At 41.9% G+C, this 16,682-nt stretch overlaps 1 protein-coding gene across 2 annotated transcripts in view; it reads left to right on the top strand.

Annotated features, from left to right (window-relative positions):
- The window catches only part of AHRR (aryl hydrocarbon receptor repressor), a 125,094-nt gene that overhangs the window by 52,917 nt on the left and 55,495 nt on the right, over positions 1-16,682 (top strand). The window lies entirely within an intron of this gene.

Here is a 16,682-nt window from a genome sequence, read left to right as displayed (position 1 = left end):
CTTGTGAGCCTGAGTCAGCTGACATGGCCCAACCACAGGTGTCTAATTGCAGTGTAGATACACCTTTAGCTACTGAGGAGTCTTAAGTCACATTGAGAATCAAAAGAATATATGGTCCAATGTTCCAAAGCCACTTTTAAAAATAGGATATAGGCTCCCAAGTCACTTAGGATCTTTTGAAACTTTTACCCCAAAAGTTAAATTGCTAACGATGATAATCCAATGGAGCAGAAATTATTTTCATAGTGCTGCTATAATATAATCAATGGAAATTTATTTACTTTACCTCAGTAATAAAAGGCACTTCAGCACAGTCTTAGCTATAATTTATTGTGTATCGTGTTTGTTTCAGTATTTGCAGTGACTTCTTAAAATAACTTAACTGACAACCTACAATAGCATACACGAAATAGACATGGATTTTTTTTAACACCTATAAACTATTTGAATCAATATTTGAAAGTCTCCAGCATGCATTTCTTAAATGCACTTTTGACCAAGGTGTACTTTTTCTTACCGGCACATTGTTATATCTGGATAGAACTCCAAAGTATCATATTCCTTCTGCTAAATGTTTAAACCAAATCTAACAGCCCATGACACATCCTTCAAGTGGCTCATTTTGCTTACATGTGTCTTCTTTACATCTGTTTCAGTAGAGAGGATGTACTGCCTCTTCAAGAGGTTTTTGTGAACATTTATTGTTATAGTAAACTCCAGTAGCCGGGGCTTGCGTGACTGCAACAGACTCAGTTGTGACCTCAGAAAAGTGGTTATGAAAGTGATCTCTTGATCAGTGGAACAGAGCTCTGCTACATGGCAGACCAGCAATGCATAAATGAGCCTCCTCTCTGCAGCTCTGCCCCACTAAGAGAAAATTTCTTTGCTGTGTACTTTCTACTCCTCTTTAGGCATAAGCTGCATATTTAAAGATTCCTCTTCAAAAACATCCTTCTGAGAAATAATTCTACTTCAGTCTTGTGCATTTTCTATAGTTCTTTCCCCCATTCTTTAAGATCATTTTCTTGAAAACATGATCTTTTGCTTTTCTGTTGTAAGCTTCTGTGGCTTATTTTCCATCTGAAACGCTTCTTCAGTATAATCATTTCAACAGCAAACTACCATGTCAAGCCCTGAGAATTCTGAGTTGGATTTTAATTTCATGTACACCAGTACAAGTCAGGAATAAACTCACTGAAGTCGGTAGTATTACTCTGGTGCAAAAATAAAGTGAGGCCAAAATTACAGGTTGAACCTTTCTAAACCGGGACTCTCTGGTCTAGCAATGGACCACAGATGTTCCAGGACCAGAGAGTCCCTTTGGAGGGCTAATAGCTGGGAGCCCTGCAGGTTGGCCGTGCAGTGGGCTGCTGGCAGCGAGCTGCCTGGCAGGGCCAGGAGCCCAGCATGCCCCAGTGGGGCTGCCCAGCAGGGCTAGGAAGCCTGGCGTGCCCCTGTGCGGCTACCCAGTGGGTCTGGGAAGCCCAGTGGGGCTGGTAGTGTGGGTGGGCTGGCGGCAGGAGGAAGAGCCATCAAGGAGGCAGGTGACCGGGCCAGAGTTTGGGAGGACTAGTAGCAGGGGGTCCAGAAATGACCTCCCCTGGTCCAGCAAAATCCCTTATCCGGGACCAGTCAGGTCCCGAGGGTGCTGGACCTGGGAGGTCCAATGTGTATTTAGGAAATGCGGTGGGGGGATGATGTTGATGATAAATGAGATATGATAATACTGAGATGCAAAATATATAGGAATCACAGATGAAATCTTGCTGGTGAGGGAGTGGCACTGTATGTGAATGAAACCACAGTGTGAAATATAATGAAAATCTTAACTGGGTATAACTGTACCATAAAATCTCAGTGAATACAAATTCCATGCTTAAATATTAAAAGTGTAGCAAAAGGAATATACTACTGACCACCTGACAACAACGGTGACAGGGACTGTGAATTTCTCAAGGAGATTAGAGAGGATAAAAAAGAAAACCCAGTGGTGGTGGTGATGGATCAGCTATCCTAAACTAACTCAGTACATGTCACCTCACCATGGGATGGAGAGAGAACATTTTTAAGCATCGTAAACGACTGCTTCTTGGAGTGGCTAGTTCTGGCATCACCAAGGAAAGAGGTAATTCTTGATTTACTCTTAAAGATCACCAAATGAAATTCACACAGCGCACATTCAACCTGTAGAACTCCTTTCCAAAGGATGTTGTGAAGGCCAAGCATTTAATAGGGTTAAAAAAAGAACTAGATAAAGCTCATGTTAGAGTAGGTCCATCATTGGCTATTAACCAGGATGGGCAGAGATGATGTCCATTGCTTTTATCCGTGAGAAGCTGGGAATGGGAGATGAGGGATAGATCACTGTTATGTCCATTCCCTCTGGTGTACCAGACATTGACCACTGTCAGAAGACCCGATACTAGCCTAGATGAAACTTTGGTTTGACACACTATAGCCATACTTATGTTAGTGGGGAGATACTCTGCACCTCCGCTCCCATTTTACTTAACGAGCTCTCCAGCATAGACACTGGACTATGTGAAGAGGTTATCAGAAGTGGTCATACACGAAGAAATTAAAAGTTAAGTTTCTCATAGTTGAGCATCTCTCATATGCCTAAACATACTTTCTTTTTCTGATATTTCTGTTTAAGACCCCCCATTCTGTCAAAGCATTATATGCCAGGGCAGACTGTTGTTCCTTCGAGGCCATGCCCTTCCATGGGATTCCAAGTGGAAAGACGGTCCGCCTGTGTGGATCGCTTTTCAGAATTAGACTGTAAATGTGTACCTTGATATATTCACGATTCTGTTATTGAATGTACACCATGAAATGTTCAGAAACTGCATGACCAAATTAATGTTTCCAGTAGCTTTTCTATTTTACTTTCCCGATCTGAGCATTTAAACTCACAATTTTAATGTAAAATTTTTTCATGTAATTGTTATACTACTTCGAAGATATCACTGAGCAATTTAAAAAAACAGCCCTGAAAACTATTGTTAAAAGACTACAAAGCTTTGTATAAGGTGCTATGTAAAGAGAATTAATTTCACTAATATCTTCTCACCTCACTTATTTAACTGGAAAAGACTTTTTTGAGGAACTGCTTTCAGACAGATTTCCCCCCAACTAGTGGGTTTCATTTCCTTCCTCCACTGAGCTCCTTACACAAGTTACAATGTGACATTCTCACTAGACAACTGTAACCAAGAAAGATCAAAACAGATCTTCTCTCTTTCCATCTAAAAACAAAGTGGCCCATACTGTACTGTGAGCTCATCAGTTGCTGTACAATAGTATGGCCTGGCATCCATCTGATTGAAGAGCAAGATTTCTGGAACAAAGGAGTGTCTTTCGTTCCATAGTAGGATGTGGGTTGCTCTTAATAAAGTGTGCTGGGAGGCCACGTGTCTGCATCTTTGTCTTTAGAGTTCCTACTATATTTTGATAGCTAGAAAACAGTATTATAAAGAATTGTTCCTATGGTATTTCTGCCTTTTAAGTTAGATGAAGCCAGTAACAGAGTTTTTTGTATAACCTGTGCACATCTTGTGCTCTCTGATCTCAACTTGATTATTTTAAATGAAAATGTTTATTTTATGTTAAAGGCTGCCTTTATCCTCACTAATGCTTGTCTTCTGGTTATGTTGTTGCTCCTTTCTTTAAAATATAATGGATAAAATGTCTCCCTCTGTGGAGTTACCAGGTTTGAATTTAGATCTGCATCTTTTCATACACAAAGGAGCAAAGAAGAAGAATACGTGGCAGGAATATTTTGAAAGCAGTGGAAGGAAGGAATGAAAGTCTGAGGTGATTCTCTGGTGACCCTGGTCTGCATAAAAGGAACCAAATCCAGAAGAGACATACATGTCACACCAGTAAGAGTGCTTTGACTTCAGCAGGCCAACTAATGCCTTACTGGGAAAGGTGAAGAGAAAGTGAATCACAGTGGGGGTTTTTAATACTTTCTTTATACGCTTTCTGAATTGAATGGATTTCCATATCTGATTTTGGATAGGTTGAATTTATTGCATTCCCTAGTTTTTGAGCCAAACTGAGGCATGGAGTAAGCGAGTGCACTTCCACTGAAGAAAGAGGAACTGAGCTTGGCTACGGTAGGGCTGAAAATCATTAGGTATTTTTCAAGCTAGACCTTTATGTCAGCATCCCCTTATTTTTGCTGTCATGGTATGCAAAAGTGAGAATTCCCTGCTCTCATTGCTTTAATGTGATACAATCAGTTACAAAAACACTTGTTACTGGACACATCAGACTTTTCTCTTTTTGCCATTTGAGGAAAAAATATGGTATGGTCTGCTTTTATTCAGTATTTATTACACATATATTATAATAGGCAATTAGTTGGAAAAAAAAGTCTATCACAAATGCAGACAACAGCAGACCAAGAGTAACTATTATTGGAATGATGTCAGATTGGCAGGAGGTCTCAAGTGGAGCTCCGCAGGGATCAGCAGCCCTGCTCTGGCTCTGATGTTGTTTATTAATTACTTGGTTATAGGAATAGAGAGAATACTGATCAAATTTGCAGATGACACAGGGGTGACTGGTGAGGAAGGACACTGGAGGGGGCACCAGCCATGTGACTGTCTCCCCATATGACACCTCCCTGTACCACTCCTACCTAAGGAGAGGGCTGGGACAACTCCCTCTCTGCACTGGCCCTATCCCTATCTCGACTCTTCCTGCCCTTGCCCTGTTCCTGCTCAGCCCTCTTCCCCGCCTCTGCTGCACCCCTTTGTCCAAGCCACCTCCCCCAAGTGATGCGGTCTGGAGATTAGCAGCGGTCTGGAGCCAGCAGCAGAGTTTGCCCTCCCCCACCCTGCACTTACCAGCGGGGGATGGGGGAGGAAGGGAATGGAGCATGGTGACTCTAGCTCTCTTTGCTGCCCTTGCTCCCGGCTGCATTGCTCCACTTCCCACCAGTGAATGGGGAGGCTGATGCCACCTCTTTTCCAAGTGATGCAGCTGTGGGGAGTGGAGCTGCATTGCTCTGCTTCCCCATGCCACTGCTGGTGAGCCCTGCTGTGGTCACTAGCCCCTCCCTCCAGGCTAGTCCCCTGGGCTGCCCGGAGGCTCTGGCCTTGCCCGTCCCTCCCACGACATTTGGGGAGCTATGTGCCCATTTGGGCCCCCTCACACATTGTCCTGGACAAAAAGCTGGGGGGGGGGGGAATTGCAAACAGTTTGGAGGATTGAGCTGTAATTGAAATGGATCTTGGCTATAGACGACAAAATGAAACTCAGCAAAGACAAATGTAAGGTGCTACACTTAGGGGAGAAAAAACAAATGCACAGATACAGAGTTGGGGAATATGTGGATTGGCAGCAGCAGTGCTGAGAAGGATTGTGAGTTGTGGTGGATCACACACAGACATAAGAGACAATATGATGCAATTGGTTTTGGTTGTATTCCCAGGGGCCTAGCATGTAAGTCATAAGAGGTGATAATACTGCTCCACTTGGCACTGGTTAGGCCTCAACTGGAGTGCTGTGTCCAATTTTGGTTGCCAATGTATAGAAAGGATGTAGAGAAATTGTAAAAGATCCAGAGGTGAGCAACAAAGATGATCAAAGGAATGGGGAACTCAAGCCATGTGAGCAAAGGCTGAAGGAACTGGGTGTGTCTAGTTTGTAAAAGAGGCGATTAATGGGGGGACGTGATCGCGGTCTGTAAGAACCTGAAAAAGATGGAGAAAAATTGTTCTATCTTGCCACAGAGGGCAGGGCAAGAGGCAACCGGTTCAAATTACAGAACAGCTGTTTTAGATTAAATCTCAGGAAAAGCTTCTGAACTGCAAGAACAGTTGGACAATGGAACAAACTGCCCAGGGAAGTCCTTGAAGCTCCTTTACTGGAGATTTTCAAAAGGAGGCTAGATTAACCATCCCATCCAAGATGCATGGTTGACACAACAAATCCTGCCTCTTGGCAGGGGGCTAGACAAGATGACTCTTGTGGTTCCTTCTACCCCTATGGTTCTATGAGCAGTTTTTCACTTGTATGAAATAATTATGAATTATTCTTTCATCATACTTGTATTCAGTCACACAGGCTTAGTCATGGCGTTCTGATTTCTGTTACTATTACTATTGCTGCTGAAATACTTTATTTTGTCCATTTCACAGACATTACTCATTTTCCTCTGTCTTATCACCAATAGAACTTCAGTGAACAAGGTCCTAATGGTACAATGAGAACAGTACATGTGGATCCTTGTGCCAATGCAAAGCCAACTGAGTTCAGTGGAGCTTTATATGAGCAAAAGGGCTCGCACTATTCTAGTTATGGGTCCGGGCTCAAAAAAAACGATGTAGCTTAGGAACAATGAAATATTTCGAGCCATGCTGAAAGAATGGACTAAATTCTGTGATGCCAGAGCAAATGCTGAGAATTCAGAGGAAATGGAAAGATTAAAGTCATTATTTTCTCCACACATTTTAAAACTGGTGTGTATGTGAAAAGTTGCCCAACAGCCCAGCAGAATGACCAGTGAGCCCTGCTGGGTAACTTCCAATGCCATTTTTTTTGGCAGGGACAACCAGGAGGAATGGGAAATGCTCAGCAGCGCTGATTACCTGACTGCTAAACCATGTATGCCTCCATACCTCAATCTGAATGTGCAAACATAAAATGAGTGTGTAACCTGATGATCTCACATTCAGACAAACAGGGAGTAGGATGGCAGGTCAGATGATGGGGAAGACTCAGAGCCAGGAAAGTTAAAATGGCTCAGTAGGTAAAACCTGAATTATCGTAACTGGTTTAAACTGTGTTCTGGTGCACAATATTGGGGGAGGGAAGGAGTGGAACATAGAGAAGCTTCAGTGAAAATTATAATTTTCCATCCTGATTTCTCAAAAATAGACAAACATATTTTTTTACCATACGTCCTAACTATTTACGTAAGTCACCTCTGGACTGACAGCTTCAAGAGTAACTTCTTCAAAAGTCTGCAAGAAATTCGTGTGAAGTTAATGTGCCTCCTTGACCATCACTATAGTGTGTCTAACATCATTAGAGTATTTATGTTTCTTTTGCACAAAGTTGAGCTTATGTTTCATGGCTTGAAACAGAGTTTAGTTTAAACTGTTCTAGTGCTTTTAGCAAAAACGGTGTACGTTGGTTTTCACACGCAGAGGTTCATTTACTTTAGAAAATATTGCTTTTTGAAAAGTATAAATAATGAGTTGTAGTGTGTTATGCTCATTGAGTTATAAAAAGATATTAATACAAAACTACATTGTTTGTTTGGTATGAGTCCCGGGTTGTGAGCAAGAAGGACAGGGAGGTGGGTGGAGTAATCTTTGCTGTGAATTCTCCTAAAAGTCACAGTGCTTCTCCTCAATGAACTGCAATAAAACTAAAAATAAGCATACTGTTTACAATGTTTTCGATTACCTCATCTCATTGCAACTCTCTTCCCTGCATATTCTTATATCGTTGCAAAAGAGAGACGAGATTTCCTCCATGATCCTCCCCTTATAGAGCCCAATGTGCTTTCTTTCGCTTTGGGCTTGGTTCACTCCTTTGCCTTGCACCTTTTGCCTGAATCTCCAGTGCTGTGCCTTCTGACTTCATGCCATGTCACACCCAAAGCCCCAAGTTCAACAGCTATGTTCTTCTGCCTGACCTGACCTCCTTTCAGTGGAGTCAACACTCAGATCAAGTAAGACTAGTTAGCAGAGCAAGTTGTTTTAGGACAGTGTTTCTTAAACTGAGTTCCGTGGCACACTGGTGTGCCGTGTAGAACAGAATTTAAAATGGCTTTTTTTTTTCTCAACAAAAATCCTTGGTGTTCCCCATTTAAAAAAAAAATTGTATGGTGTTCCTTGGTCTTAAAAAGTTTAAGAAACACTGTTTTAGGAGGTCAAGATGAAGAACATGGAAGATTTCTGGAGGTGTTTGGAGGAGGGCAGGAGTTGCTCCAAACAAGAAACTAGCCCCTTTCCATCTCCTTAGTGCTGGAAGACCTCTCTGACCTTTAACATTAGCATCCTCTCTGTCCTCCACAAAACCTAGCACTCATCAGCTGCTTTGGGACTGAGGGTACTAGAAGAGGTGCAGAAATGTATACTTTGCCCCTTATGATGTTTTATACATGAACAATTTAATGCATTCTAAAGCGTTCTATGCAAATAGACAAGACAAACTAGACAGTTACTTTACACTGTTTTCTTCATCAGAACCTATTTAAAAGCCTCCCCCACAGTGGAATATAACTAAACCAATTGTTTTGATTTGTCTTTCCTCTAGCCTTTTCCCTTCTGTTTGTAAAAAGAAATTTACTTGACAGAAATATTCTTCACCTTTTAACTTGCCAGTTTTCCCCTCTCCCTAATGAATGGGAGTTATTTGCTGGTTCTTTACTTTAAGCCACATTTCTTTTTTTAGGCAGTTTCCAGATATCTGATACAATATATAATGAGGAATTAGGTTCCATTACATGAAGGCTTAACCTTCACGAAAAGCATTCAGCGCTTGCCAGGAGTCATCAATATTTAACAGCTGTTGTTATTGTGAAATACTTCATAGGGTAATGTGGCTTGTCTGCTTGCACGCAATGGTTTGAACAAGAGCCAGGCCACTGTCAGATGCAAGGAAAGATTGACAGCCGGTTAGATTGCGTGACAGGGAGGCTCTGGTTAGTCAGCAGTCTGCTTTTACCAAAAGGCCTGGTCTCCCCCTAGTGTGGTTTTTGAAAAGGAATGCTTCAGCTGGGGAAGGAAGGGGAGCAAAGGGTGGAGTTTCAACTGAGTAGGTGGCCCTGTGCCCAACTCCCGCCCATATGCCGTGAGGCTATCTGTGAGCTCTAATCATGCAAAGCTGTGGGGGGCAGAGAGGAGGGAGGGAAGCATACTGTAAAATGGCTAGAGGAGAATATAACTGTCAGAAGATGGCATGTCTTTGATACCCCGTATACATGGGAAACACATTAAGCTCTCAGTAATAATGAGACGAATAATTTTGAAAGAAAGAGGGGAAGAGATTTTGAAGGAAAAGAAAGTTCAGTATACTGAATTGGTACGTTAAATAAATGCCATGCTGCATTTAAACTTGAAAGGGCAGACACACTTCAAAGAGTCTCTTAAGAAGAAGCAGGCTAGAAAACCACTAAGTGGGAAAGGACAGCTTTGTGTTATTGCTAGCATAATTTCATCTCGCAGGCTGGTGGGCCCTTCTACAGTACAGGCAGTCCCCGGGTTACATGGATCCGACTTACATTGGATCCCTACTTACAAACGGGGTGAGGCAACCCCGCACTAGCTGCTTCACCCCAGCAGACCAGGGAGACGCGAAGCTAGCGCCCCCCCCAGCAGACCAGGGAGACGCGGAGCGGCTTTTCTCAGCAGATACCTCAGCTTGAGAATAAAAGACTGAGGGAAGTGAGGTGTGGGAGAATAAAACTGAGCTCTGGAGAAATGTTTGGCTAGAGTTTCCCCTACAATATGTACCAGTTCTGACTTACATACAAATTCAACTTAAGAACAAACCTACAGTCCCTATCTTGTACGTAACCTGGGGACTGCCTGTACTGTACTCCATATATCAGGCTGTCTGAGAATGGATTTTGTGAGGTGATTTCTTTCCTGAAACAGTCATGTAAACTCTGAGTTGTGGCATTTCAGAAAGAAAAGATAATGTTCAGGAGTTATAATCCCTCTTCTTCATGTTGCATGTGATTTAACTTTTAATATGCAGTCTGTGGAGTATAATCCTTAGTGGTATGTGTTCCACATCAATAGTGAGACGAATAGTCCTGTTAGGCTGCGTCTAGACTGGCATGATTTCGCGCAAATACTTTTAACAGAAAAGTTTTTCCGTTAAAAGTATTTGCGCAAGAGAGCATCTAAATTGGCACGGATGCTTTTGCGCAAAAGACATCTTTTGCGCAAAAGCATCCGTGCCAGTGTAGATGCTCTTTTGCGCAAGAAAGCTCCGATAGCCATTTTAGACATCGGGCTTTCTTGCGCAAGAAATTAATTTGCCTGTCTACACTGGCCCTCTTGCGCAAGAATACTTGCGCAAGAGGGCTCATCCCTGAGCGGGAGCGTCAAAGTATTTGCGCAAGAACCACTGATTTTGTACAGTACAAAGTCAGTGTTCTTGAACAAATACTTGCGGCCATTGTAGACAAGCGGCAAGATTTTGCGCAAAATCTTGCCAGTCTAGACTCACCCTTAGAGTTTATGTAAACCAGTTTAAGAAAATTTCATGCTCAAAGTTCTCTCTCTTCTCTCCCCTCCCTCCTTCACCTCCCCCATTCAGTAGGTTACACCCTTGGGTCTAAAGAGCAATTCATATGTATAGAAAAGAGATGGTGTTCAAGAGGCAAAAGAACATATAGTTTAATCAGGCTTTGTGTTTTGAGTTCTCTTTTTGGTCAGCTGAGATTGAAATGAAATTACGATCTGCCTACCATATGGGGTGGCATTATGCTTGCATCCACCCAGGAGGTATGGTCTCTCAACTATTCATGGGGTGCATTACTCTACTGCTATAACTTGAGTAGGGGGAGGTAAGGCAGATTCATGAGAGGACCTGGAGAGTTGCTTTGGAGAAGGTAATCTCGTTGGTCTGAAAAACATGTTTTAATGAGCATTGAGGTTTATATAACTGTAAATAAAATAGTAATGTAAATCAAATATGTGACTTCTGGGATAAGGGACAAAACAGAATGATTCATGAGGACAGTTTTTAGTAAGTTTCTCAAGAATTTGGAACTAAAATGCTTTTCTCGCTTTTCTCCCCTTTAACATGTTCAAGGACTTCAAGATTTTATTTTTCAAATCCAGAGGTTCAGAGGTCTATAAATAGATAATGCTAGTGCCAGAATGAGATACTTTTCTAGGAGATGAAGATTTGGATGGATTTACTCTCTTGCTGCCTCTAATTTTAAATTTTCTAACTTATTTAGAGCAATTTAATTATTCATGTCCCTCCAATCCACTAATTCTTCTGGTAGAGGTGGGTAACTTGTGCTTAAAGAACAGACCATTATAACTAAACTGTTGCCGCTCATTACTTAAAACATTCAATTAATCCAAAATTATCAGTCTCTCTGTATATGGTGGAGTGTGCGAGGGGGGGGGGGGTTGTTTTTTGTTTTTTTGTTGTTTTGGTTTTGTGCTACCTCATTTGTCAGTCTTGGCTTTGTATTCTTTGGTTTCCTCCCTTTCTTGCATTTCTAGACCAAGAACTAGTACTACGTTCTCAGATCTGAACAATCCTTCATGAAATCACATTGGCTACTTCTTGTTCATTGCTTTCTTCTTTTTCAGAAAAATTAAAGTCTGTATAGAAAGGTGCATAAATTTGGGCAAGTCAGGTGTGAAAGTGTAATTAGGCATCATTCCATCTCAAAGACATATTAGAATTGGAAAAGTTGCAGAGGAAGGCAACAAAAATATTAGGGATGTGAAACAGATTCCATATGAGGAAAGATTAAAAAGACTGGGACTTTTCATTTTGGAAAAGAGATGACTAAGGCTGTATATGATAGGTCTATAAAAATCCTGACTAGTGTGGAGAAAATGAATAAGGAAATGTTATTTATCTTTTCGCATAATACAGGAACTTGCGGGTCATCCAGTGAAACTAATGGGCTGCAGGTTTCAAGCAAACATAACAAAGTATTTCTTCACACAGTGCACAATCAGCCTGTAGAACTTGTTGATGAGCATATAGTGAAGGTCCAAACTCTAACTGGGTTCTGAAAAGTCCTACACAAATTCATGGAGGATAGGTCCATCAGTGACTATTAACCAATAGGATAAGGCAGGGCTACTCAACTTTGGAGGCCCAAGAGGCCACAATGATACTCACAGCACGTGGTGTGTGGTTGCATATACATGCAAATATTTATGCAAATAGCTTCTTTCACACAGTGCCCTGGTGCTCCCCAAACCTCCTCCCTGGGGGCTAGAAACGCCAACACCCTGTACCTGTCTGTTCAGCCAGCCTGCCCGCTTGCGTCTTTCATGCTCACCCCACCTGGGAGATGCCTCGCTGTTGTGCAGTGTGTTCCCAGTGAGGGCCATGTTCAAAGAATCCCACCCGCGGGCTGTGTGGTGAGCCCTGCATAAACCCAAACCGCACCGTGGGCTGCAAACAAATGGGCTGAGGGCTGCATGCGGCCCATGGCATAAGGGATCCAACCACATGCTCTGGGTGTCCTAAACCTCTCAACTGCCAGAAGCTGGGACTGGATGTCTGGGGATGGATCACTTGATAATTGCCCTGTTCTGTTCATTCCCTCTGAAGTAGCTGGCCACTATCACAGACAGGATACTGGGCTAGATGGACCACTGGCCTGACCCGGTATGGCCATTCTAATGTTCTTCAATAATAGTGTCTTTTATTAGTTTCCAGTCTTTCCAGAATTGTGGATACTTCCATAGATTTCACTGGACTTACTGGAGTTTGTAATCCTCTGAGTTGTTGCCTGTGTCTCATGTGTATGTCACTTTTGTATATCAACATAGCTTTTCTTATTTGCATCGTCTTTTGCTAAACAGCTCCATCTTCTGTTTTATTTTGTATGTTGGAAATAGATAATTTGTGCTAAGCAAAAGCTCCCCCTCTGTCCACTTCCAACCTAATCCAAACAGTTGCGTCTTTTCACGGACAGCATTTCCAGGCTCCATAAATCAAAACCCCACTTCTTGACACTGCTGATACCGCCATCAATTTGCCTCCAGTAACATTCCCCCTTCCCCACCCCTTCTATTGATCTTGGTATTAAGTAAAACTCCAACAAGGTTTAAATTCTGGATTCCTCCCTCATCCTTGATTTGTATTAAATCTCCCCAAATCTTTTTCCACATGCACAAGATCAAGAGGATTTTTCCCTGGTATTCTTGGGGCACAGTTTTGTTCTTTTGGTTACATCATTTGTCCTACATCCATGGAGGCTGCATGCTATTTATCACATTTGGCCACATGAGTCTCAGAACAACACTCTCTCTATTAAATCACAAACCAAAATCACTTCCCTCTTTCTCTGTAGTGATTCCTGTTCAATTCTTACTATTCAGTCCTTGGTAGAGCTGAGTGAATAATGGATTTTTTTTATTTCAAAAATCTGAATCTGGAAAAAAAATGAACACCTTTTAAAATTTTTCATCAAATTGAAAAGTCTCAACTGAATCCACCAAAACACTTCAAGTTGATCTGAAACAATTATTTGTGTGTTTTTTTTATCAGTTTAAAGTCAATCAAAACAGTTTTTTCTTGGGTTTTCATTTTGATTGGGCTGTTTCAGCTGTTTTCACCAGTGTCCCTGTAAGCTGAGTATTTGGAGAGCTGCCCAGAAGATATGCAGATGCTGCCCAGCTGATTAGCAGAGCACCCACGCCGGCAGCGTATGTTTCTATTGATGGTGCACATGTGCACATACCTTGGTGCACATAACAAAAATTATTTTGCACCTGAATGGAAAAAAAGTAGAGGGAACTTTGTTTTTGACCCTTCTTTGTGTGTGTGTGTGTGTGTGTGTGTGTGTGTGTGTGTGTGTGTGTGTGTGTTAAATCTGGCACTTTTAAAACCAAAAAGCAGTTTCAAATGAAAGTCAAAACAAAATGTTTCAAAATGGTCAAAAAAAATAGTTTGACTCAATTTTTTTTTAAATATTCCCAACTGAAACTTCATCAGATTAACCTAATATTGGGAAATACTTTCAGACCCCTACCGATATTTATTTTTCTATGTAAAATTTGTCTAAAAAAATTGCCTGACTCTAGTCACTGATAAGTCTAATCTGTCCATTGCCATCAGCTGGGCTCCTGAAAAACCAGAGGTTAACTCTTGCTTTGTTTACTTGTTATTCCCAACAGGGTAATATTTTTAATTTCTCCTTTATACTCTATAATATGTCTTGCTCTTCCTCACAAAGGCTCTTCCTGTCGGCAGAGGCATGTAGATTAGACAGATCAGCAAAGGCAAATGAAGCCGCAATTTAAATGATTGCGGCTTCATTTACATTTACATGGTTGTCGCGCTGAGCCGACAAACAGCTGATTAGCTGTTTGTCGGCTCGTGCGCTAGTCTGGACGTTCCCCCTGTCGACATCAAAGCCCTTTGTCGGCAGCTCCGTTATTCCTCGTGGAATGAGTTTTACCGGGGCTGCCGACAAAGGGCTTTGATGTTGGCAGGGGGAATGTCCAGACTAGCGTGCGAGCCGACAAACAGCTGATCAGCTGTTTGTCGGCTCAGCGCGGCAGCCATGTAAATGTAAATGAAGCCGCGATCATTTAAATCACGGCTTCATTTGCCTTTGCTGAACAAACAAATCTACATGCCTCTGCCGACAGAGGCATGTAGTTTAGACGTACCCTGAGACTCCATATTTGCTGCCTTCATCAGTGATATGCTGTCATCCGCATTAGCTTCTCTTCCGAGCTCCCTGTGCATTAGTAATTGATCCCTGCGTTCCTGTTGGGATGGTACCACTTAAGGATTTTACATTCATATTTTATTTTAACACAGTGCCTTCTCCCCTGAGGGGGGAGTATATAGTGATGAGGAAGTGATTTTGATCCAAGTACAGGGAATGGTTTTTGCTTATTGACATAAGGAAGGCTGCCCTGGCTGCTGCTATGGGTCTGTTTACATTTTGAGGCACTGTGTACAATGTGTTATGAAACAGTGGGTGTGGCCAAATGTACGTGAAAGTGAAATGACACTATAATATTTTATATTTGGATATGTAATGAATTCTAGATGGATGGTGAAACAAACATCTCTTGTGCCTCTGCTGTATTTGTGCTAACAAACAGGCAGGGAGCCATGCTCTGCTCAATGAAATAAAATCATGCTTTCCTCTTAAAGATGGAGCTAGCCCCAGTGGAATGTTTGACAATGCCACAAGAACCCATAAAAATAAATCTTCATTTCCTCTTGCCATTCCTTGTCTGTCCTTTAACCCACATAAAGGTAATGAGCCTCTGTGCAGAGAATAACGAAAATGTACTTTTGTGTGCTAGGAGAGAAATGGGATGGAAGCTCTGCTTTCAGAAATTGCAGTTACAGCTTCTCTGTAACACTCAGTTGCAAATGGAATTATGGCAGACCTTACTAATCATAGGTGCAAGCTCAGTTGAGCAGGGGCATGAAAAAAATTCATGTAGACCAACACAGACGACAACAACCCATCCCCTAAAAATGAGCACCTGTCCAGAGGCATAAGAAGTTTAACATCCATGTTGCACAATGGTTTACGGGGTTGAAAACATGAAATCAGGGTGGTTGGAAGTCTTTCATTGAAACTCAGTCTCAGTCCTGTTTCATGGGCCAGGTTTATACTAATGGGGAAGGGTGACTTGGGATAAGCAACTCCAGCTACATTAATTACGTGGCTGGCGTTGCCATATCTTAAATCACGTTTTCATGCCATCCATACAGCAAGAGGTTGATGGGAGAAAACACTCCCATCGGCATGCCTTACTCCTCATGAGGAGCAGGTCTACTGGGGCCAATGGGAGAGCCTTCTCAGTTCAAATTAGCAGGTGTTCATTAGCCGTGCTAAATCGAACCCTGAAAGATTGACACTGGCAGCATCGATCTTCTGCATAGTGTAGACATGGCCATGTAGTTCTGGGGTAGTCTAGTATGTTTCCCACAACTCAGGTGAGGAATTCATTATCTATACTTGAGATTATAATTGAGGAAATTAAGAGTCCACAGTATCATCAGCAGTAAATGTTCATAATCTGAAGAATTCAAATTTCTTAAACTTCCACTACTGTGCAATGTTCCCTCTAATCTTTTCCGTCCACCTGTAGATTTTTTTTTCCCATTCATGCGTATATCCAGGCATGTGCAAATGTGTACCATTGATAGAAATAAAACTTAGCTGTGAGCATTCCACTAATCATCTGGGCAGCATACGAACCTCTCCTAAGCGGCTGCACAAGCTTCCAGGGAACACTGTTACTGTGGTTCTGCGTCATCATTATATGTTATGAAAAGAGAACTTGCCTCTTGACTCTTTACAGATCCTCAGGTTAAGGGCCAGATCTGAAGTCTATTGTAATGAGGAAAAAGCCCTCCAATAGACTGAAAAATGACAAAGGGTGTAGTCCAAAAAGTACTGTTAAATCCATGAACATTTTTAGTCAGTCAATTTTTTTACTCTGGGGTCTTACTAAAAAAAATCACATCTAGTTGTTATCGCTACATTTAGCAAAGAGACAGGTAACATTCCAGGACTTATATATGTTATGAAGAATTAATTAGATTCTTTCATCCCTATTTTGAAGTTTTTAACCCATTCCTGTTACTACAGGCTCATGCAGGGGTGCTGAAACAATGTTTATAGTGTGCTTCCTGAGAGCTACTGAACCAAACTGTAAATCTTGTATATAATGAAATCCACTTCAAGCCAGGGGGTGCGGCAGGACCCCCATGACCCATAGTTTAAGCACCTATGAGTTGATTGGAGTTGATTATATGAAGCTACTGCTTTGTGTCCACTTAGTAGCAGTCCCTTCTCAGTGTCCCTTTGCATCAAAAGAGCAGAACCAAGTAGTGTATTTCCTTGCAGACTGAATATTAGAGAGACGTATGGTATGTTTTAACAGAGGTGAACGTCCCATCTCAGTAAGCCATCATGGCTGTTTCAAGAAGATCCAGGTCAAATAATGAAAAGCCCAGCGGTG

The sequence above is a fragment of the Pelodiscus sinensis genome, chromosome 2 (assembly GCF_052426305.1).
Source record: "Pelodiscus sinensis isolate ZL-2025 chromosome 2, ASM5242630v1, whole genome shotgun sequence".
Classification (NCBI taxonomy): Eukaryota; Metazoa; Chordata; order Testudines; family Trionychidae; genus Pelodiscus; species Pelodiscus sinensis.
Note: the sequence above shows the minus strand (reverse complement) of the source record. Positions and strands in the feature narration are given on the sequence as shown.